This window comes from Ursus americanus, chromosome 3 (genome assembly GCF_024610735.1).
Source record: "Ursus americanus isolate L20-20 chromosome 3, mUrsAme1.1.p, whole genome shotgun sequence".
Taxonomy (NCBI): Eukaryota; Metazoa; Chordata; class Mammalia; order Carnivora; family Ursidae; genus Ursus; species Ursus americanus.
Genome location: NC_142129.1, coordinates 35,343,882 through 35,369,008, shown reverse-complemented (window position 1 = coordinate 35,369,008; position 25,127 = coordinate 35,343,882). Strand labels below are relative to the sequence as shown.

Below are 25,127 nucleotides of genomic sequence, written 5' to 3'. Positions count from 1 at the left end.
CTAAATGTCTTTATTATCTCTATATTTACTTCTAGTAAGGACTATGGAAAAAAGGAGGGGCCATTTTCCATGGTAAATACTTGAAAAAGAGTACACATGCTAAGCCTGTTTTAAACTCACACTCCCAAACTATATTTTTTTTGACCAGGATAATGTAGTTCAATTGAGATGTTCTTTGCTTAACTGGTACCTTAGAGTAACAATCTCAGAAAGGATCTTAAAGATCAACTGTTCTTTAGTTAAGAGAGAGAGGGGTGACTGTCTTGCAGAAACATAAGGGCATTCCTGGGTAGGACAACAGCAAGTCTACTACAAATAAATAAAGTTATGAAAGTGTAGTATGCTTAATATACTTAAAATGGGGGGGGGAACCCAATCAGAAAAAGGCAGTAGGACTTTAAAATATTACTAGTTTTCTGTCCAGTCCCTGCAGTTATTCTGGTCATGATTACCAATTTGACTATGTTGTAGAGTTGTAGAGTTATTACTCACTTTGAGAAACACATTTGCTTCTCTTCATACACTACCTTTTATTTCACTTACCAATGACAATGAATTATCTCATCTTTGTTCACATGCATCAGCATTCTAACACTTTCCATTGCTGCCCTGAAAAATGTTCCCATACATTCAAAATTTTAAAATCTCTTCTCTTTTTCATTGACAAAACTCAGAGTACTTCAGAACTGAATGCTTTCTGTTCTTGTGGCTGTGATCCCTTTCATGTGATGCATGTTCAAAGGCTTTCACATACATATTTCAAACATTGTTATCTCCGCTTTTAAGAGGGTATGCAATATTTTACTGCCACTGCAATGACTGCAAGTTTCTTTGAAGGACTACCAATCTCAGTTCCTTTTGTCAAGACAATATTTATGCATTTACTGTGCTCAAGAAATGCTTTTACATTTGTCCTAAAGAAGTAAGTGGTAATATACAAATGCTTTTATGTTTTCCCCAATGGAGCAAGAAATTTTATCCTCATTTTAGGGGAAGACCTTTTATTTTACTGCTTTTAGAGGTGCAAAGAAGAATAGGCCACTGAAAAGTTTCCCTTTTAAAGGCTGGACAGTGTCTAGTCTTCTATTATTTCTTTTTTAAAATGGAGGAAAATGGTGTAGATTGAACTTTTATTTAGATGACCGATACAGATAGTTTGAGCATTTATTAAGTTAGGTAAAACCAATTTATCTAGATAATACCTCTAGGTATTTTGTCACAGATATTAAACTGTAATATTTTCCTAGAAGTGCGACAGCAGAATTCATTCTTTTATTTTAAAATGCTGAATATAGGGGCGCCTGGGTGGCACAGCGGTTAAGCATCTGCCTTCAGCTCAGGGCGTGATCCCGGCATCATGGGATCGAGCTCCACATCAGGTTCCTCCGCTATGAGCCTGCCTCTTCCTCTCCCCTGCTTGTGTTCCCTCTCTCACTGGCTGTCTCTATCTCTGTCGAATAAATAAAATAAAATCTTTAAAAAAATAAAATAAAATAAAATAAAATAAAATAAAATAAAATAAAATAAAATGCTGAATATGGTCGTATAGGTTTCCTATGGCTGCTGTAACAAATTACTGTAAATTTAGTTGCTTACAGGAGCACCGTTTATACTTTTATATTTCTGGAGGTCAGAAGTCTAAAATGGATTGGCAGGACAATTTTCCTTCTGGAGGCTCTAAGGGAAAATCTTTGTCCTTGCTTTTGTACCATCTATAGGTATCTGGAGGCTGCCTACATTCGTTGGCATGGACCCACATCACTCTAAGCTCTGCTGCTATTGTTTCATCTCCTTCTGTGACATATCCTTCTGCCTCTCTCTTATAAGAACCTTTGTGATTACATTGAGATAATCCAGGATAATCCCCCACATCAAGTTCCTTAATTTAATTACATTTGCAAAGTTGCTTTTGCCATGTAAGGCACCATATTCATAGGGTCTAGGGATTAGAATATGGACATCTTCATGGGCCATTATTTTGTCTGTCACAGTGGTCATTTTAAAATGTGTGTTTTTAAAAGATAACACTAAATCTAAGAGGGAAATTTCTCTTTTAAATTATCATCACTGTTACTGTATTTTTTTTTTCTTTCTGTGAGATCATTGCAGTCCTCAGTTTCGGCAAAGGCACTTTTACTTAAATCAATCTTGATGAGTTAAACTAGGGAAGAAACATAATCACGGTTTCTTCCAGGCCATATAAATCATAAGGAGAATGATTTGTCACTTCTTTTAATGATGACTAGAAGCAAAAGGCATTTGTACAGGATATGTAATTTACAGATGGAGGGAAAATGTATGTGATTGGGGATTTGTAAGAGGTTGCTTTTTTCTAATTTAACAGAGACCTGTGAATATGAATCATCCCATTCACGTGGCAGGATTGTGTTCACCAGACTGACCACTAAGGAAGCACTTGCCTCAGGTAATTATATGAACAAGAAAACACATTCAGTTCTCTGAAAATACCCCAAATAGTGTTTTAGAGATGATTCAACTATATCTTGAAATTGGTATTTTCAAAAAGCCTTGAATATTTCTCTGCCACTATGACAATTCATTGTAGTACTTCCAATGACAGCATTCTACAGAACAGGATTATTGAATTTTACTTTTGTCCTTTGTCTAGAAGGAATATAGTCCGAAGTTTTAAATGGCTCTTTCATATGAACATGTAGAGTGATTATTCTGTTGTCACTGTTCAGTTTTGAAATGATATTGGAAAGGAATAAACTAACCTATTTCAGTGATCCAGGAACCAAATTTGAACATTTGATTCTATACCTATGAAGTCAATGTCATAAAAGGGGCACTCATTCTAAAAGACTAGATATAAATGTACCAGTTATGTCTTCATCATAATTTTTGAACAGAGGAGGGAAAAAAGATAGGATTTCAGGCACTTGATCTACTCTTTTGAGAGAGATTTTTATAGAAAACTAGGACAATGTAAGTGCAGTGAAAACAACATGAGATTGATGTTTAGAGAGTGTCATGTTCACTTTGCTTGAGTCAGTTATGTCAAGATGGTCAAAAGGGGTAAGCCTTCCCTTGATTATATACAGATACATCCCACTCTGAATCTATTTTCCATTGGTGTATAATGTTCCAGACATATGATATGTAGTTAACAAATATTTCTGAAAAGAAAAGAAAGAAGGGATATAAAATTAGGGTATGGGATTATTGGTGTATAGACTACTCTCAGCTTTATTTTTCAATTAATGGTTCATAAACTGAATTAAGGCAAAGCTTGAGAATGAGCATGTTTAATTTGTCTAAAAATAATTGAATCACTAAAATTATATAATTTGGCACTGATCATTTGTTTCTGATTTCTAATTCTCTATATGAAAGAGAAAAGTACTATTAGAAGCTAGAAGAAGGAGAAATCTAAAAATAAATTTAGCATGACTTTATTTTTTTTATTCTTAAATAATATTAATGGTTTTTCTTTTAAGAACATAGTCAGAATTGATGAGTATAAATAAAATATATCTTCTTGTCATCCTGATTTTGGGTACACAGGTGTTTGTATAGTTCACATTTGTAGCAGGTGAAGCAGTAATGCTAGAAGACACTAAGCTTTAAGAGCTTACTCAGATGAGTGCCAGGGGATCTGGCCCCTAAAATCCAAATGAAATGTGGCTGGATTGCAAGGGGACTGTATACCTTTTTCCTAGACATCTTGGGCTGCAAGCTCTTCTTTACTGGCAAATTGGTTTCTTTCTGGATCACTTTGAGATCTCACATATGCTTCTCTTTTTCTGTTTCATGACATGCCCAGAAAGATCTCCATCCCTTTCCTTAAATCATACACAAACATTTGCAAATTCTCACTAGATCAAATTTTCAGATATATAGAGTGACCTTGATGTTTTGGAACAATGAAAATGTTTTTATTTTTTATTTATTTGTTTATTTATTTATTTATTTATTTATTTAAGATTTTATTTATTTATTTAAGATTTTATTTATTTATTTGACAGAGAGAGAGACAGCCAGCGAGAGAGGGAACACCAGCAGGGGGAGTGGGAGAGGTAGAAGCAGGCTTCCAGCGGAGCAGGGAGCCCGATGTGGGGCTTGATCCCAGGACTCTGGGATCTCACGCCCTGAGCCGAAGGCAGATGCTTAATGACTGAGCCACCCAGGTGGCCCGAAAATGTTTTTTAAACCACAAGGTGGGGGACGTGTAGCTGAATATCAGACATTTCTATTTTTAAAAGGAGTGTTTTTGTCATTTTTGCTGACTTTGTCTCTAGCCTCATTAATTATTATCAGAGTAACTCTGAGTCCTCAGGCCTAGTCTCCAAGATTGGCCAAGCCCAAGTTTTGGACTTCTCTTTTATATCTTTTTATTTTTCTGACATCAGCCATAGTAAAATTTGTTTTTTAATTATGATATGTTAGTGACCATACAATACATCATTAGTTTTTGATGTAGTGTTCCATGATTCATTGTTTGCATATAGCACCCAGTGCTCCATGCAATACATGCCCTCCTTAATACCCATCACCAGGCTAGCCCAGCCCCCCACCTCCGTCCCCTCTCAAACCCTCAGTTTGTTTCCTGGAGTCCGTAGTCTCTCATGGTTCATTTCCCCCTCTGTTTACTCCCTTCATTTTTCCCTAAAAATTTGGTGAAATGCTTTATTAAATAATATCCCTCTAGCCCTGAATCTCACCTTTTCTCTTTTTCTTACTCATCTCAACAAAGAGAAGGAGTATATAGAGGTTTTCCCTCTGATACAAATTATGTTTTCCTCCAAAGAAAGAAAAAATTACTACAGGTAGTTTATGGATTAAAATAATATTTTTGTCTATATTAAATAGTATTAGTTGAATTTACAGTACTGCTGTCAATGTTAGATTATAACTGGTAAAGAGAAAAAGCCTGAGATATTCAATCAAATGGTTTAGAGCTTGTGACACATAATAGCTCTTTGTATGCTTCCTAAGCAGAGTAAAGATTAAAAGGAAGTGGTTTTATTCAGAACCTTTGGAAGATTGAATAGTAGAACATACCTGCAAGACTAATAGAGGCTCAAGTTAAGTATGTTCGGCTGATAACTCATAGAAAAATTGATTGCTCATGTCTCTCCAACCATATGTACAGGAGGGCTGCCTTTTAAAGAGAGCTTAGCTCTATACTGGCTATAGTCAAGGAATATCACAGAGGCTCACCTTTCTATTCGTGAGTACTTTGCTTTGGGGTCCATGGTTACCAAGGCGGCAATGAGCTGGAATCTTTCTTTGGGTACATGAAAAAATCTGCTATTGAAAGGTGATAGTATTTGAGAATTTCATAAGCTTCTTCCCAGAAAGAGGTTAATATGGTATAGATACACGATAAATTAAGTATTAGATTCTTTGTTCAAATGTTCGTAAGGAGAGGTAAGGTAAATTACTTCTCCAGTATATTCACATATTAAGTGATAACTCTTAGGTCTTGAAGAGTTAATTCAACCTTCGCAGGAATATGAATTCAAATCCGAATAGTTGCTTACTGAAATGAGAAGCTTTCCTTGAGTGATTGTCTGTTTGTGCCTAGAAAAGTTCTTGTCTACACAATTTCAGAATTTGCAATAACTTCACTCATTTCAAACAGCCTGTTTGAAATTATGTAGACAAGATTCTTTAGTTATTTGAATATATATTTTTCAATGAATTGTTTTTGGTGTTACTTGAGATTAACCCAAACCAGAGATTTAACCCATAGTCAAAACCAGTAAAGACAGAACAGTACAGTGTTCACAGTGCCAGATTTGGAAGCCACACAGTCTGGATTTGAATCCTTCCTCTTTATCCAGTAGCTGTATGACTTTGGGAAAATTAACCTCTTTTCTTACCTTTTCATCTATAAAATGAAAATAGTAATAGGTTCTCCCTCAGATGGTTGTTGTGAGGAGTAAATGAGCTAATAAGTAAAATTGTCGGGTAAATAGGGACTTTACAAATATTTTCTAGAATCTGTTTGTGGTTATTAACATATGTTACCTATGAAACAAACATGTACAGAAACATGTATGGAAAAACATGCTAAACTTAAACCGTTTAGATTTCAAAATGCTCATTTTCTTTTAAAAATGATAAAATGCTAATAAGGAATTGTAATTAGACTATAAATTGGTGAATTTTTACCTTTTGGTTATATGGCATATAAAATACTTATTCGTTTTAGCAAGGATTATAGGATAATAAACACTGAATATAGAAAAGCTATCTGTTAATTATCCAAAGCTGAATAAATTTACATAGCAGTGAGTAGAGTTCAGCCTTAGGTTGTTTTCCTGATATTTATACTGTGTAATAATGTCTATATTTTTGTTGGGAGAAATATTAATTTAAGAAATAGAATGAAAAATTTTAATGATCACAAGTAATGAGAAAATTGTTTTTGCAATTTTTATGGAAATGAAGCTATTTTTGCTCTATTTTTAAAGTCTTATTACATTAATAGGGGAAAATGCTATATTCAAGAGATAGTTGGTAAAATCTTATAAGAGCCTTGAACTGTTGAGATAATAATGACTACAAAGTTTCCAGGAAGATTATTTATCTTGGAAGACTAACCTTATGACATTATAAAATTTCAAATCTATTAATATTCTTACTCTTTAAACTAAGTATGTCCTAAGTAGAATTTAGTTAATAAAAGCATAAATGAAAGTGTTAAGTCAATTCAACATTGTAAACATTCTTTATTACTGATGAATCTTTCCAAAAAAAGAAAGACTGATTCTACAAACTTATTTATAGTTTTGTATCTTGTCTGAGGTCAGGAACTTCTCCTGTTTTTATTCTGTTTTGACTTCATCTATTGGATTCTTGCTACCAATCTCTACAATTCTCTGAGACTTTCTCATCATATTCTTACACCTTAAATTTCCTTTTTAAAAATTTTTCAGCTTTAAAAGCTGCTCAAGACTTTTTGGCAATCTGCAGAGATATGTTTTCTAATTTTGTCTATACCTCAAGCTACCAAGGCAACTCCTTCCTTTTCTTTCCTGCCAACCATCTTAATGGGCCTTATACACCCTTCACCTCTATTTTCTCACATTGCCTTTTCTCCTTACCACAGTATGATTGGTTACCCCCATCTCTGTCCTGTCATTGCTCTCACAAGTCACCAGAGATCAGCCTCTGTCAAATTAGATGGTATCTTATAATCTGAAATCTGCCAGTTCTCTTTGCTGCATTGGACAATTTTTTTATAATAATTTTTTATTATGTTAGTCACCATACAGTACATCCCTAGTTTTTGATGTAATGTTCCATGATTCATTACTTGCGTATAACACCCAGTGCACCATGCAATACGTGCCTTCCTTAATACCCATCAGTGGCCTATCCCAATCCCCCTGCCCCCCTGAAGCCCTCAGTTTGTTTCCCAGAGTCCATAGTCTCTCGTGGTTCATTCCCCCTTCTGTTTACCCCCCTTCATTCTTCCCTTTCTTCTCCTACCAATCTTCCTATTTCTTAGGTTCTTATGTTCCATAAATGAAATCATATGATAATTGGACAATTTTTTAAAATCAACATATAATTGACATATAACTTTGTGTAAGTTTAAAGTTTACAACATGATGATTTGATACATTTATATATTGCAATATGATTAGCTGTCACCATAGTGTTAGCTAATTGTGGTGAGAACTTTTAAGATCTAGTCTTTTAGTAACTTTGAAGTATATAACACATACAGTATTGTTGACTGTCATCACTATACTTTGGGTTAGAGCTCCAGAACTTATTCACCTTCTAGTTGCAAGTTTGTACCCTTTAACAAAATCTCCCTAATTCCCCTACTCCCGGCCTCTGATAACTGCCACTCTACTCTCTGAGTCCAGATTTTTTAGATGCCACATATTAGTGACAAACTTTTTAGATGGTTTCTCTGCTGAGATTTAGCATGCCTATCTTACCTCTGTCAGCACTTTCAGTTTCTGTTACTTCTCCTACCATCCCTGAAATATTATTGTCCCCTAGGGATTTACCTACATATCTTAGAGGATATATACACTAAACTCACTTCTCTCTGGTGTCCCATTTGTTTCCCTTTCATTTTACCTTATCCCTTTGTGACCTTGTAACTGATGCTGTCCTTTAAGTCAGCAACGTCTGCTGACTTAGCATTGTACACTTGCTTCTAGTTGGTCATGAACTTTCAGTATCAACTCTTCTCTTCATTCTGTGCACCCTTCACCCTTAAGAACAACAGCCTTCCACAGTTTGGTCTGTTTCTGTGTCTGTGTTGGCATAGTTAAAATTTAGAAGTTTTTCTTCCAACATTTTGGCTGGTTCTCTGATTCATTTACTTCTCTCTCTTTGCTGAATTTGCCCTCTAAAGGACCTTCAGAGTCTGTATTCATAGTCTGTCTTTCTTCTCTAGCTATCAACATCCAAAGGAAGTAAACACCAGCATCCCTTTGCTAGGGACCTCTAGGCCTACTGTCCGCCAAGATGAGACTTAAAATTTTGCCTGCAGAGCCAGTCAGAGGGTAATGGCTATGATTTAAATCCGCATCTGTCTGACTCCCCACAAAGGTGCTGCGTCTCTGAAAACAAAATTTGTTTATTTTAATTGAACAAAAATTGGGGCTATTGAAGAATTCTCTCCATCTATGTAAAGATTCCATATGTTTAAATCTGTAGAGTTTCTAAAGGCATATTGTTTTGACTCTTGAATAAAAATGTTGAAGTTGCTTTTTTAGATATAGGACATCTGTGTTGGAGAAGAATAGTCAATGTTTCGTTAATTTTGCATGGCAGTGGTAGGGTGAGCTACTCTGTTTTCTTGAGAATGAGAAGATAGTATTTTCTGTCTGAAAATATTATTTTCCTTAGGTATCCACTTTTTTTGATCCTTTCAGGTAAATTATTAACTTATGTTATTTTCTGAACATATTAACGTAGTAAATAATTGTTCAACGAAGTATTATATAGAGGAAAATTTGCAAAAGTGCTTTTAAAATCATACACTATCAATTAGGGTAGTTGCTGCTAAACATGCATAAAACCTGTTATTTTAGATTACTTTAGAGCCTGGCCTTCCTGTTGCCTTCAAGTCTGATTTCTACTTATCTAATTGTTTTCTTTATGAAAATAATTTAATATTTTTTCCCACTTTTGTAAATTTAATTTAAAATTTCAGGTCAATTCTAGCTCTTAAAGAATGCACAATTACTAGACATTTACTTTCAATATTTAAGGAAATTTCCTTATAAGTATTCAATTATCTCCAAGTATATATATACATATGTAGTGTGTGTGCGCGTGTGTGTGTGTGCTAAAGATTTTATTTATTTATTTGTCAGAGAGAGAGCATAAGCAGGGGAAGCAGGAGGCAGAGCAAGCAGAGGGAGAAGCAGGCTCCCCGCTGAGCAAGGAGCCCAATGCAGGACTCGATCCCAGGATCCCAGGATCCCAGGATCATGACCTGAGCCGAAGGCAGACGCTTAACTGACTGAGCCACCCAGGCGTCCCGAAGTGTGTGTGTGTGTGTGTGTGTGTGTGTGTGTGTGTGTGTACACACATTATATATGTATGTATATATATAATATAAGTATTAGGAAGAAATAGAGCCATTTTGATTATCACAAGGGACAAAGACTACTCTTGCTTTTATCCCCACCTTGCAAAAAATTCTTAAAGATTTTATTCTCTTGCTTTAGAACTTAGAACTCAGACAACTTCATTTATAATTGTGTTTCTAGGGACCAGTTTCAAAATGTAGTAAATGTATTTTCTGCATTAATATGCCTACTGTACTTGTAATTTTCACAACCACACAAGGCCAGTGGAAGATTTTCTGTTACCCTCTGGAAATTTACAGTTATATAAATATATATAATTGATAACTAAAGACAGACTGTAAAATTTTAAAACACATTTATTCACCTAGCAAACATTTCATTTTACAATAATACAGAAGAAAACATTTTTAATGAAGAAAAGTGAATTCACAGGAAAGGTCTTAATGCACCCTAAGTGCCCTTAGGTAATATCATCAGGTATGTGGCAGTAGTTATAATGTTGAACTCATTATATTCTATTGATTCATTTATTAATTAATTTTGTTAGTTCTGCCCACTTTGGACAACTGAATTGTCCAAGAGAAACCAATTCTCTCATAAAGCTAGTGAATGTTGTAATATAAATTTATAATTTTTTGGTTATTTTTTGGGTTTGTATTTACGGATTCATTTATTTTACATGTATTTATATGCATATTAAATTCTAGGAGCTATGCTGAGCACCAGAGACACAATATTGCAAAGGACAGACATGCTCCCTGTCCTGAGAGTCTGTGAAGAGTAATGTAGGGATAATCACAAGTAATATCCTTCACACTCTTTGAAGGCAGTAATGTCTAAGCAAAGAAGAGAGAAAGTTTTGCAAACAGAAGGAATGGAAATATGCAAGGGTCCAGAGAAAAGAAAGTATAGTCAACTGATTATAGTTAATCATGTTTGGATATGTGAGTTGAGAACTAGAGAAGCAAACAGGGTAAGTCTTGACAGATTTCAAACTATGTCTTCATGGAAATAGGGAATCATTAAAGAAGAATAGCATTAAGAAGAGAACATAATCATATTTACATCTTTTTAAAGTAGGCTCCCATGCCCAGTGTGGAGCCCAACATTGGGCTCTAACTTATGACCCTGACATCAAGACCTGAGCTGAGATCAAGAGCTGGACACTTTACAGACTGAGCCACCCAGATGCCCCTCATAGTTACATTTTAGAAGGATCAAACTAACTTCAGTGGGTGAAAAAATTAGTTTGATATGGGAGGAGGCAGAGTAGTCAATTAGGATTCATTGTGATACAGCCAAGAAATTGTGGGAACTAATCTTAGAGGAGTGGTAGTGGGATGAGAGGAAAATGTAAGCTATCTGGGGACACAGTCAGTATTGTGAGGAGACGGAAGGCAGCAGTGTGTACTGTGCAGCTAGCTGAAGAGAGTGCCCTTCACATAGACTATGATGGTAGGCCGCACAGTGGACCCCCACAGATGATACCCAGGTTTTTGGTTTGTGTAACTGAGAAGATGTTAATCTTATTCACTTAGGGAAAATAGGAAGAGATATGCTATATGGGGGATAAGGAGTTCAGTTTTGGATGTGCTGACTTTGTGGTGTCTATGGAATATTAAAAGGTTCATGACCAATAGGTAATAGGATATATGAGCCTGGAGCTCATGAAGATTTTTTTGGCATTAACTGTGGATCAGGTAATATATAGATCTAGTTAAAGATAGAGGAAAATGAACATTTTTCAGGGAGAATTAGTAGAATGAGAAAAGCTGAGTGGCAGAACACCCTATTTAAAACATGGAAAAGAAGAATAGGAAAAGGCCCTGCTGCTGAAATAGGAGGAAATTCCATTTAGGGTGATGCTGTAGAATAAAGTGGAAGAGAGAGGTTTTTTAAAAGGAAGGAGTAGTTAACTGTGCCAGTTGCTACCAAGAGGTCAAGTATGGTAAAAATTAAAACCTAATTATTACATTTATAAGTGAGATAATTATTAATGAGCTTGGTAAAAGTATTTCTTGTGGAAATGGCTGAGAGTGGGAACCAGAATGTGATGGGTTGTGGGAGGTGAGGAAGTGGAGACAGGGAGTGTAGAACATACTTTGGAGCATTTGGAGTGTGAAGGAGAGGGAAGAGAGGAAGGCAGTGAGAGGATTATGAGTTCAGGAAGGATTTTTCTTTTTGAAGAAGGGTAGAACTTTAGCATGTTCACGTATTGATGAGAAAGAAAGATGGAAGAATGTAAGATGATTAAGTTCCTAAGGAGGAAAAAGAAGAGTCTCTGGAGAACTGGCAGAAAGATTAGCCTTCAGTAAGAGGATGTGCTAATTCTCTTTCACTGTGATAGGAGCGAAGGAAGAAAAACAGATATAGATAAAAGTTACTTTTTTGGTTCAGTGGCCAGATATGGGGGGAATTTCAAGATGGTAAAGTTGGAAGCAGAGTCTTCTGTTTAAGAAAAGGTGAGGGAGCATGGTGCACTGGGTGTTACACGCAAGTAATGAATCATGGAACTTTACATCAAAAACTAGGGATGTACTGTATGGTGACTAACATAATAAAATTAAAAAATATTAAAAAAAAAGAAAAGGTGAGGGAGGATGGAGCAAGGAATGAGAAGTTTGAGAGTAATAATGATATCAAACATTTATTGAACTGTATGTTTCAGGCTATTTGTGCTGTGAAATTTTACATGAACTAATTCAGTTAGTCCTCAAGGCAATCCTATGTCTTAATTACCATTATTCCCATTTTAGAGATGAGGGTGGGGAGTAGGCTTGAACTAGTCTCTGAGAAGAACAGGAAAACAAGCTGACATGGTCCTGTTGAGGTTAGAGACCATGAAATTATAATGGCACTAAGCTAATGGATCTCACATCTTCATGACAACCTGAATACAAACTTTCAAAATAGCTATCATGAATATGGCTTGAAAACATCTGTTAATATATTATGTTAAAATATCTATTTATGTGTGTGTTTTTCCCACAGAAGGGAAGAGTGTGGGTCTTAATCATCATAGTACTCTCACACTTAGTTCTGACCCAGGCTCATAGTAAGCACTTAGAAGGTTTATATTAAATAATTTTTTAAACTTGTTTCCATCCTTCCTAGCTTTTTAGACCTATCAAGTACTTTCTTTCTAGATTTAATATCCCAAATTCCTCCAACTGTTCTACATACGATTTTGTTCCAAATCTTTCATGTTCCTGCTAATACTTTGCTGTAAGAGCTTGATTGTGTTTATATTTATATATTTAATATGTAGCATTCACAAATAAATGTAACATTGCAGCTATAGTTGAGAAGAAAGTCTAACATCAAAGTTACAGATTTGACAATCCTCTTTTTTATAAATTAAGAGAAAAATAGCAGAATAATGATTATAGTTTGAAGGTAATGATTACAGTTCAAGTATGTTACTCTCAGGCACAAAGATTTTTTTTTTTTTATCAATTTCTTCTACTGAAATGATATGTTTGTTAGCCTATACCAACGAAAGAATTAACCCAACTATCCTAGTAAATGTTTAGCCCAACTCTGGCTCCTTCTAAAGTTCAGCAAACATCTCTACTTCTCTATCCCCATTAGTTGATATTTGCTTATAGAACGAAAACTATTTCAAAATTAGCATTACTGAAGCAGAAAGAACCAACCCTGCTAATAGCTTGAAGTTAGCCCAGAGAGATTTGTGTCAGAACTTGGACCTCCAGAACTTCAAGATAATAAATTTGTGTTGTTTAAGCCACCTGGTTTCAGTAATCTGCTATAGCAGCAATAGACTAATTCAGGGAATTAAATGTTGAAATTATACATTGGGACGGAATTAAGGGCAGGGTACTAAAAATTTTTTTGCAGAGGTGATCTTCTACTTGCAGTGAATCAGTAACAAGCAGCTTCTTTACCTTCAACTTTCATAGACCTTCTTTTCCCTGACTGACTTGTTGACTTAACTTTACCATCTATAGCAAATTATCAGCCCACAAATTATCAGATCTGCATACACTTAAGGTGAAAACACAAGCTCAGGAAAAATGACAACTGATCTGCTTATAAAACTTCGGCTACTGGTCGTAACACAGCAATACAGTTAAATTTAGCTATTCAAAACATCGCAATTGATGTGTCAATTTGCTAAGGTCATTTTCTTCATTGATGACATAATAATGACATTTATCATTTATTTATCATTTATTTAACATTTATACTGTGCCATATACAATGAGAATTTTACATATGTTATTTCATTTGATTCCACAATATCAATATACAAAAGATTTTATCCCCATTTTACAGATGAAATTTAAGCATACTGGCCCCTGTCACGATGTTTGTAGGAATATCTGACCCTAAGGTCCATGTTCTTTGTGAAAGGTGTAGGAAGATAGATTGGTAGCATCAGGCCTCTTCTCTTATATTTAAAATAATTAGGTCAGCTATAGTACTGGTTTTGCATATCTGTGCTTCTGCATAAAAACCACTCACCCTTGATTTTTGCTTTGCTTTGCTTTGCTTTGCAGAACGTAACCTATTCTAGGAACAAGGGTCTTTTTTTAAGTTTGTGCTGTGGACATTTAATTAAAAGGGAAGATGTGGAACAAAGTGGTACTCTGTGACCTAGAGTCTATCAAAGACGGCTAGCGTCAGGAGTTCAAAATTTGGCAGCATATTTTTGCTTTAGGCTTTGCCATGACACGTAGGAGTTTATCTACAGGGCAGATATTTAAAAATTAACTTATAAAATAATTTGACTTCTATCGAGCTGAAATCAAAATGTAACAAGATAGATCAAGGTTTTAAATCTGATATAGCAGGATAGATGTTAAATCATTGACAAACTATTCAATTTAATTTTTTACTGGCCAATTTGAAGTTAGGTAAAAAGAATGTGTTTCCCATTCGGTCAAGCTGTGCTGAATATTTTTGTTTTACTGAATATTTAAATGTGATGGAGATGGAAGAGATGGAAGAATTCAATTCTTGATTTGTCTTCGATGTTGCTTGAGAGTAAAGGGGACAAATCCATTTGACACAGGTAGAAACAGGAGATACATGTATCAGACCTAACCAAAGCATTAAAATTAAATTGATTTATATTTTTAAAATGAGGAAATTGACATTTGGTATTTCCCTAATATTACTCTACAAATTTGTCAAACCTGGTTGATGAAACTCCACTCTGAAACTGATGGATAACACATCAGTTATCCTCATTGATGACTTGGTATTCCCTACAAGCAAGCTACATGTTCCTTCTAATCTCTGGATATATCTTGCTTATTGCCTACCATAGCTGCTCTTTCCTTTCTTCTGCCAAGGTTAATGATTTCCATTTTTCAAAATACTGGTAAGAATTTATTCAGTCCCTTTACCCAAAATATATATGTATGTTTATTAAGCATGTATTTAGTACAGGTGACAGGAAATACACAGATTCTGTCTTTTAGAAGCCTAATTTGTTAGGAGGGACAGACAAGAGTAAAGAAAATTATAAGAAGTAGTAGGGCTAAGAGCTGTGACACAAATCCATATGAAGTCTTATAGATATACAGAGAAAGCATGCTTTTCATGAAGCTTTTATAATTTACTCTATACAAATGGTAATATTAAACATATAATATCATCTACTGTGTATAAAGGTACACTACAAAGTGCCATATGTGCATTATTTCATTTAAATTTCACAATAACCTGGGGGTTAGAACTATTTTTCATCTCATTTTTATAGATGAGAAGTCTAGGGCTCCAAGAAGTCAGAACAGTTTCTCCAAGTCACATAGTTACCGAGTGAGATTAAGTATGGGGTAAGCAGAAAAGGATGCAGGTCTGTCACCTCCAAAGGCTGTCTTCTTATTACAGGGTAGAACTGCCTCAAGGCAGTGTTTTTTAGTCCTGTAGCCCATGAAGAAGTTGCTTTGCTTAGTGCATGACATTTGATAGTGGGATTTCTGTACATTTCTTTGTGTATCTCTTTTCCATTATGTTCTTCTTCTTTTATTCAGTAGTAAACTTCTCGGAGACACCATACATTTATTTTGGTTGACAGCATGTCTTCCCAATGCTTATTTTTAATAGAATGCTATCCATATGATTTTGGTCAGTTGATTACTAATTAAGCCTGGGGAGAGAAGGATAAAAAAAATAGAGAAGAGATAATTATTGGTGATCTGATTAAGCAAATGGGAAAAATCTGAAGAAAAGTTATTAAAGTTAAAAATTTTAGAACATCAAAATGATTCCCATTCTGGTTTGGATTTAGTTTTATCCAGCCCCAATTCTGTTTTTAACATCGGTACAAAGGGCTATGTTATGATGAGAAAGAGTATTCTTGTTTTATATTAATCTCAAAGATTAGAAATGTTTACAAAATTTCAACTTTATGGGATTTGTGCATTAGGATTTTGTGGTAGGCACAATTCTAAGATGACCCCTAAGATTATCAGTACCCTGGTGTATATATATACCTTCTCCCAGTTATTCAATTAAACACTAATCTAGGTGCTGCTGGGAAGGGAGTTTGCAGAAGTAATTGAAGTCCTAAATCTTGAAATATTCTTGTGATTGGGAGATTATAATTAGTGGGTGTAACCACACGAACCCTTAAAAAGAACTGGGCTCTTCTTAGGAAGAAATTTTAAGTGTCAGAGGGATTCGATGCAAGGGAGATTCTCTTTTGTTGGCTTTGAGGATGGAGGGGACTATGTGTCAGGGAATGATGGGTGGTCTCTAAGAGCTGGGAGTGGCTGCTAGACTACAGCCAGCACGAAGATGGGGACCTCAGACCTCCTTACAATTGTGAGGAATTGTATTTGTGAAGAACTAGAATAAATGTGGAAGCAGATTCTTCTCCAGAGCCTGGTAAAAATCACAGCCTGGCTAACACCCTGAACAGCAAGTGCAGCCAAACTGCTCCTAGACTTTTGACCCATAGAACTGGGAACAATAAGTGGGTATTGTTTTAAGCTGCCGAGTTTTTGGTAATTTGTTACACAGCAATAGGAAACTAACATAGATTAAAAAAACAAAACAGAAAAATCTCAGTCTGTGTTTCTTATTGTGATGATTTTTCAAAGTATACTCCACACCATACAAAATAATATAAGTTGCTTATTTTCTATTTAACTTTGGTCTTATTTTCAATTCATGTGATCACTACTGATGACTTAGGGATTTGGTAAATGCATTATTCATAACACTAATATATTTGTTAAATCTTTGTATTTCTAGGCCTAAGAATCCTAATCGCTATAGTCTGTTTGCATGCAGAAATGCATCCATCTCCTTGATTATTTTAGCTGGTCTTTTAAAAATACTTTTCCTGAAGAGCAGTGATTAGACTTGAACAGGAATGCATGTGGTAGACAAATCAGGATTTTGTACAAAGGCAAAATAGTCTTTCTGAAGTAAAGAAAGAAATGGAGGCTTAGGAGGTTATATGTAGCATAAGTGGCCAACTACTTCCCACCAAAAGCACATCTACTATTATATTTACTACAAAACATGTATGTTTTGCATTTTCACTATTGTGTTTTTGGAAGGAAATGGTCTATATAAGTAGTCTTTCTTCATTGGACTGTAGAGTTGACTATTTCAAACCCAAAACCATTAATAGCAGATTCTAAAAACCAGAATGGAAATCTTGACAAGATACCTTCCTACTCCATCTCCATGTCTCAAACAAAACAAAACAAAACAAAACAAACAAAAAACCCCAACAAAAAAACAAAAAACGAGATCTAATCTATGTCAAGAACCTCCCATTTGTTCACTTCGAAAAGGTGGAAAGTAATTACCACTGGAACCTGGATGTTCTTGGCTCTTGTGGAATTCTTCTTTTCCACAGGTTTCCCTCTTCAATACTTCTATCGTGTGGCTGTGGCTAGGAATGCTTCCTGATAAGTAGATGCCTCTGGAGGAGTCCTGGAGCAGGATTTAAGCTGCTTCAGTTTTTAAAAAATCCAGGTCTTTAAAGGAGTAAAATAAATAATTGAAGCCCACAAGCTCATTTATGCTCTATCTCCATTCACTAGGGTCAAAGCACAACGTTCAGCACATAAAAGGCATTCAGTAAGAGTTCTGTGAGTGCACAGATCACAGGCTCCAAAGATACCTTCCCCCAAGGTTTGACGATTTGCTAAGAGGAGTCACAGGACTCAGTATATAGTTTTACTCATTGCTATTTTTTTTTACAGTGGAATAATAATAATGCAAAATTAGCAAAAGGTAAAGGTGCATGGGGGGAAATGTGGAAAAAAAAAGGTACAAGATTCCAGAGTCCTCTCCTAGTGGAGTCAACACAGGATGTGCTTAATTGCCCCAGAAATGTGTTGTGACAACACATGTAAAATGGGAAGTTCATTAAAAACTTGTTTCTAGGCTTTTTATTGGGAAGTGGTCACTTAAACACCCTTTGCCTGGCATTCCAGACTGCTAGAAGGAAGGCAGGTTTTTAGCATGAGCCATTATTATTTGCACAGTCAGACATAGTGAGTCACTCTTATCAGTTGGTGTGGTGAAATCTCTCCCAAAATCTAAGCTTTCAGCGGCCAGTTGAGTCAGCCTTGTAGGCAGTCCTTTAGAGGTATAACAGTCTCAGGCCTACTATGTTAGCTCTTTTCTATATTGTGTCAAAGTAGAGATTTGGAACCAAAGACCTACCCAGTATATACTTGGTCAATACCCTTAGGAATGGAACAGGTTGATTGGTACTCTGAAAAACATTTGAATATTTTTATGTTTTAGCCACCACAGCCTGTCCAATGAATCTATCTTAAAAGAAAATATGGACTACGGGAAATTAAAGTAAGGTTTATGCATGATATAGTGTCCCTCAAAGCTCTGAATAAGCCTATTAAGGTATTTTTATGGAATGTCTACTATGTGCTAAGCATGTTCCTGGTATAGAATTATGTGAGCAAGAGAAAAAAAAGTCCCTGGTCTCTGGACCTGATACTATAGCGAGGGGAGACAGACAAATACAAACAAATAAATAAGTGATAAGTACTAAGTAAACTAAGGAGAAGGATGGGGAACTGTAGGATCATAGGGGGTATATTTTAAATAGTTTATTTTGAGAAGACCTCACTAATAAGGTAACATTAAGCAAAGACTTGAAGAATGTAAGAGAGTAAGCCATGTAGATATATAGGAGAAAACATTTCATGTAGAGGGAAATCCAAATGCAAATGCAAATGCAAAGAGTTTGAGGCATGAGTGTAAATAGTGTATTCAAAGAAGAACAAAGAGGTAATATAGCTGAAATAGAGTGAGCCAGGGAGATAAGAAATGATGGAAGGACTGGAAGGTACAGAGCCTTGGGACTTTATAAGGTCTTTGGTTTTTACTCTGAGTAAGATAGGAGGTCATTAGAGGGTTTAGAGTAGAGAAATGATATGACCAAACTTTGTTTAAAAGAATACCTTGGCTGTTGTGTTGAGTATATATTGTTGGGGCAATGGCAGAAACGTAGAGACCAGTTCAGAAGCTAATGCACTGATGGCTTGGATCGAAGTGATCATTTGGATGTAGTGAGATATGATCAGATTTTTGTTATATTTTGGAGGTTAAGTCACAATTCCCTGGTGGGATGGATATGAGGAGTTAAGAATGATGCCATAGTTTTGGGTGTGAACAACTGAAAGAAAGAAGTTGCCATTTACTAGATGGGGAAGATTGCCAGTGCAGCATGTTTTGGGTGGACACTCGAGAGTTTAATTTTGAATAGTATGAGATGATTTTTAGATGTATACATGTGTAAGTATCAAGAAGCCAGTTGGAAATAAGGGCCTGGGATTCAGGGGAATTGGGCAGAAAGTATAATTTTGGGAGTTGTGAGCCAGTAAATGGTATTTAAAGCCAAGGCATTAGATGAGATCACCATGTGAGTGGGTATAGGATCCAACTTTGAGCATTTTTTGTTGAGAAGCCAGAGAGACTGGTGCTGGAGACTGAGAAGGAACTACCTATGAGAAAGGAGAACACCCAAGAGAGTGTAGTGTTTTGGAAGACAATTGAAGGAAATATTTACAGGAGGAAGGAGTGGTCAAACCTACTGAATGATGATGGATCAAGCAAAATAAAGATAGAGCAAGGATTGAATTTTTCAGACTGGGGATAATGGTGACCTTGAGAGGACCAGTTTTGGTGAGTGTCTGTCAGTTTTACATAGTTGCTGGGAACAGACACCTACTCTAGCTGTTTAAGTAAAATCATCAGGAACAGAAACAGCTTCAGGGACTATATTCTACATGGACCTCAAAGAACTCTATCTTTCTTGTGGCTCTGGGTTGTCCCAGTTCATTTGGAGGAGAATCTACTGCATGGCATGACTGGATGCAGTCTTTTGGCTTATGACCTTACTGCTAACTGCCTCAGTATTCCAGTTTTTTTATTACTGAGAGAACTTGTTTTTCACTCAGCTTTTTATACTAGGGTATAGACTTTAAGATGTAAGTCACCATCAGCCCATATAATCACTTCCTCTGGATTAGGTTTCCATCTCCGTATTGTCACTTATGACTGATGAGAGTTGGAATCGTATGCTAGAGAATATGGAAATACACAGAAGGTGTGCATAAAGTTGACACTGTAACATCTATTGAGACAGCTTAGTGACAGTCTCAGAGCATTTTTGAACTGCATCATTCTGTTAATATTTCATTTGCTTGTGAGCTGAACTGTTGAACAAAATAACTACTCTGAATTCTTCCTTGCCAACATAATGATACTGACATTATAAGCTTGCTGTTCATTTGTTGAACCCCTTCATTTGGTTGGCCCTGCCCATCTAATCTTAAATTGTCTCTGATCATTACATTTGTATCAGAGATTTTCCCGGATGTAGTTGCAGCAGGTCACTGAAGATGATATTTTTGTCTAGATTGATGGGTAGTATAGCCTGTCTACCACCATTCAGCCCCCTTTACTGTAGGAGGGCATGAATTAGTTTCCACAAATAGGTATCTCTCTCTCTCTCTCTCTCTCTCTCTCTCTCTCTCTATATATATATATATATATATATACAGATAGATAGATAGATGCTATATATACACGTGTGTATGTATCTATCTATATCTATATCTATATCTATATCTATATCTATATCTATATCTATATCTATATCTATATCTATCTATCTATATCATCTATATCTATATGTCTATATCTATATCTATATCTATATCTATATCTATATCTATATCTATATCTATCTGTATATTTAGAATGTTTCCTTAGTCTTGCTTGTGTTATACCCAATTGACCAAATTATTTTTTAGTCAAGTTTCTATAGCACTTATTTTCTAAATTTAAGGAATATGTTAAAAGAAGAAAAAATATGACTTTTCCAGGGAGTTAGATCAGATGTCTATTTTCTTAATTCTGTATGAAACACAGAGATGGGCATGGACAGTTGGCTAAAATCACTTTTAAATAATTGTGTAATTCAGTTAGTAATTGCAACAGACTTAAGGGCTTTATATCTAATGTTAAATCAAAATAAAATATTTCATGTTTTAAGAAGCTGTTTAGGAAGAGTTCTTTTATTAGTTACACTTATAAATGTTAGCTTTGATAATCCAGACCACTTCTTATGCCTTCATTATTGAATTTTAACTTATTATACTGTGAAACTTCCTCTAAATTGTAACCTTTAGTTATCACCGGAACATTGATTTCCTGAAGCCTTTGGGCTGTAATTGATCTTAAAAGTTAAAAGAGAATTTTCTTTACCTTCTAAGAAGAAGATGGTAGAGAAATGTATTAAACTATGAGAGAAACTTCAACTTGAAGTTTCTACATTAAATACACATGCAGAAAATATGAAGTTAGTTGTGATGCTGCATCATATATCTTGTTCTTTTTTTATATAATGGGCTGCTATTTATTTAGCTTACTAAAGTTCAGAGAAAGGGAAGGACTTAAAAATTCTTATTGTCCAACACTGATTTTGTTTTTTTTTTGTTTTCTTATGCTGAAAGACTCTTTAGTTTTAAGGAAAAGATCCAATTTTTTTAACCATTAACATTGATGTTTTGTTTAGATTAGGTCTTTCTGTGCTATCTAAACCAGGGAGTAGGAGGAATCATCTATTAAATTAGAAAAGTTATGTGCTCTATGTGAATTACCTAAATTGTCAAATGAATATGATTCTTTCCATTTAAAGATTGATGACACAATTTGTCAGTCTTCAGTAGACTAAATCATAGACTTAAGGAGACTATCACCTATCTGAGTATTCATAAATGGTATAGACAAGGTGCTCTTATAGAATGAATTTTGGTGTGGAAAGGGCCTTTTGAAACCATCTATTTCTCAACCTCTTCATTTCATGAGGTGAAGAAAGGTGTCACGGAGAAGTTTTGTGACATCCTAATCTCATATATTAAGTGGCAATGAAAGACTCCAAACCTGATCTTTTGATTCTCAGTCCAGTGGTCTGTTTACCACAGAGCAAGGTTGTTGTTGAGGCTAGAAAGACAAGCTTTAGGTTAAATTTATAAAAACTCTATTTTCTACAATAGGGATTAATCATTTGCTTCTCTGTAAATATATGCAAATATAGAATAATGAAAAGAAATGTATACACTAAGTAAAATAGAAAAATATAAATTTAAAATAAGTATGAGACTGATAATTAAACACTAACTGCCTATCCATTGATATTATGGAATTAATTTATTTTACAAATAGTGATAGCACTGTGGTTATGTTTGAAAAGAGTCCTTCTAGAGACATATACTAAAATAGTCACAGCAAAATGAAAATAAATATAAATATATTCATAGGTGTTTAAGAGAAAGTTTTGTGGGAGAGAAACATAATGTTTGATTGAGAACTTGGCAGTTGAGAGCTGTGTGCCTGCTGTGTAGGCAGGGCCTCGAGGGAAACCACTACCTTGGTGGGCTCAGTAAGGGGCCAGGATCTGGCTCTCTGTATTTTATGTTAGAAAGTTATTTTTGTATCTTGGACTCTGGGGAATTGATTGAAACTATCTAAGCTTAGCAGTTTATAAATTCACAGGGAGGAACTTTATTTCCAATGGTAGAAATAATTATATCTGTTACTTAGGGCAGTACCTTTGCAAAGTACCTGGGAAACTGAACTGGAAATCAGAGTTCCCTTACGAGCATCATGCTAGAGCCAAAGGAGTTGGATGGTAGGATGGTAGGATGTTTCATTCATAGATGGAACTGCCTGGAGACTTGCTTTTGCTTCACTCTACATCATTATTATTTTTTTAAAGATTTTATTTATTTATTTGAGACAGAGAGAGAGAGAACACCAGCAGGGGGAGAGGGGCAAAGGGAGAGGAAGAGGGAGAAGCAGACTTCCCCTGAGCAGGGAGCCCAATGTGGGGCTCGATTCCAGGACCTTGAGATGATGACCTGAGCCAAAGGCAGATGCTTGACTAACTGAGCCACCCAGGTGTCCCACTCTACATCATTCTTATATACAAATGGATTCCTTTATGAAGATATTTCCCTCTTACCAGGCCCTTGAATCCATTGAAATGATTATTCCCCAACTTGTTGTTAGTCATCAAGAATTTTGTGGCCTCAAGCTAGACAAGAATGAACTTAATGCAAAAATTTTGAGGTTACATCTGACTGGTCTACCCAAATGTAATCCTTGGTCACTGGATTTGGTGAATACCTAGTCTCGTTATGAACACCTTTACAAAACTATCTTCCTCAACTTGGTCTCTCCAATGCCTGATACCCAGGAGACCAGGGGTCAGCAAAATATGGCCCACACTAAATCTACCCAGATGCCTGCTTTGTATAGCCGGCAAGCCAAGAATAGTTTATGTACTTCTAAATACTTGAAAAAAAGTCAGAAGAAGACATGTGACATATTTCATGGCATGTGAAAGGTATATGAAGTTTCGATTTCAGTGTCTATATTAAAGTTTTATTGGAATATAGTCATTTATGGCAGAGTTGAGTAGCTGCAACAGAGACCACATGGTCTGCAAAGACTAATATTTACTATCTGGCCCTTTACAGAAAAAATTTTCTGAGCCCTGTTTTAATAAATTAAAACATCTTTTGGGGTGGGCTACACTTGTAAAACCTCTTTTAGGTGTTGGTTCACAATTTCTAATTATAGAGGATCTGAATGTTCTTAGTCACACTATCTGAAGGGTATTTTTTTTTGCTCATTCATTCATTTAATCATCTGACATTCATTATATGCCTCCTACAAGCAATTATGGCTTGTGGGCCCAGCCAGAGGAAGTAGGATGGTCAAATTCAGGCTTAAATTTTAGAGGTTATTGTCATAGGGGCAAACTCGCCCCTTGCACATTCTTCAGTGAGACTGTGAAAGGCAGCATGAGGCAAGATGGACCATAGGTTTGACTCAGTTTAATTTGTAGCTGATTGGGTGTCTACAGTTTTCAAATTCATGAAAAAGTTATGTAGATCTATCGTGGTAACAAGGCCTTCCCTCTCATTTTTGTTGGTTATATATTAGTGATAAGGTTAAGGGAAAACTGGAAACAAAGAGGGATGTCTCAATTTTATGAGTCAGTCAGGTCATAAATGCTCCAACAGAACCCCATCAACACTGAGAGTCATTTGAGTTAATACATGTTTAGTGCTCCAGATATAAGGGAGTTTATCATTGTATTTGGTTTAATACCATCAGAGAAGGTTTGATTTTAATTAAGTTCTCTGTAGTTTTATCTTAGAAGACCAAATGCTAAGTGAATTTTCTTCAGGGAGAAATTCCAATCTTAGATTTATACCCAATTCTCTAAACTCCCAGGCACCTAACCTATACTCCTTAGATCTGGATTCTTTGAAAAAAACATTTTCCAAAGTGAAGATGAAGGGTTCCATAACTGTGGACCACTCTTAACCCCAGCCAGTTTATCTTCCTTAGAACTGCTGGGCTTTTTTTTTTTTTTCTTTTAACTTAAACCGGGTCATATTTTCCCATTGCTTAAAACTTTTCAACGCTTTCCCAGTACTCCTGTAGTAAAATATAAACTCTCAACCTTGGCTTACAGTGTGCAGCTTGACCTGACCCCTGCCTGTCCATTGGTCTCATACCACAATCTCTTCACTCCCATGTCATTGTCACCCTGGTCTTCTGTGAACATAGCAAACTCTTTCCAGCTTTAGGGCTTTGATGCCCCCTGCTCCATCTGCCTGAAGTGCTCTTCCCTGTTCCTACACATTGTTGCTGTTCTTCATTACTTATGTCAGAGCTTAAATGCCATCTCTTCCGGGGTGCTTTGCCTTCACTCTATGTAAAGTAGATGACAGAGTTTCTCTTTGTTATCAGAGAAAAGTTGCAATGACAAGTTAAACAGGCAAGAAAGACTCATTCAAGTCTATTGCAGTAAAGGAGAGATATTTAACTCAACCTCACTGAAACACAAAGCAGGAGAGTATATAAATGCTGGGGTGAGATTGTGGAAAACTGCTGGAGACATCAACAGTGAAGTTGCCAGTTAGGCCAGCTGTGTTTGATAATTGGTGGTTAGACTCCTATCCTCCCACCGAGACTGGAAGAAAGGGGTCCTATCTTTCTTTCTTGATGATTGTATTTCAAAGGGATGGCCCAGGTCCTTTATAAAGACAC

General features: G+C 35.7%; 1 long non-coding RNA gene across 2 annotated transcripts in view; it reads left to right on the top strand.

Annotated features, from left to right (window-relative positions):
- The window catches only part of LOC123789047 (uncharacterized), a 450,578-nt gene that overhangs the window by 203,346 nt on the left and 222,105 nt on the right, over nucleotides 1-25,127 (top strand). For both annotated transcript variants that reach the window (XR_006778839.2, XR_015723746.1), the window contains one exon: nucleotides 2,345-2,425. This is a non-coding gene — a long non-coding RNA (uncharacterized LOC123789047). The remainder of the gene's footprint in view (nucleotides 1-2,344; nucleotides 2,426-25,127) is intronic.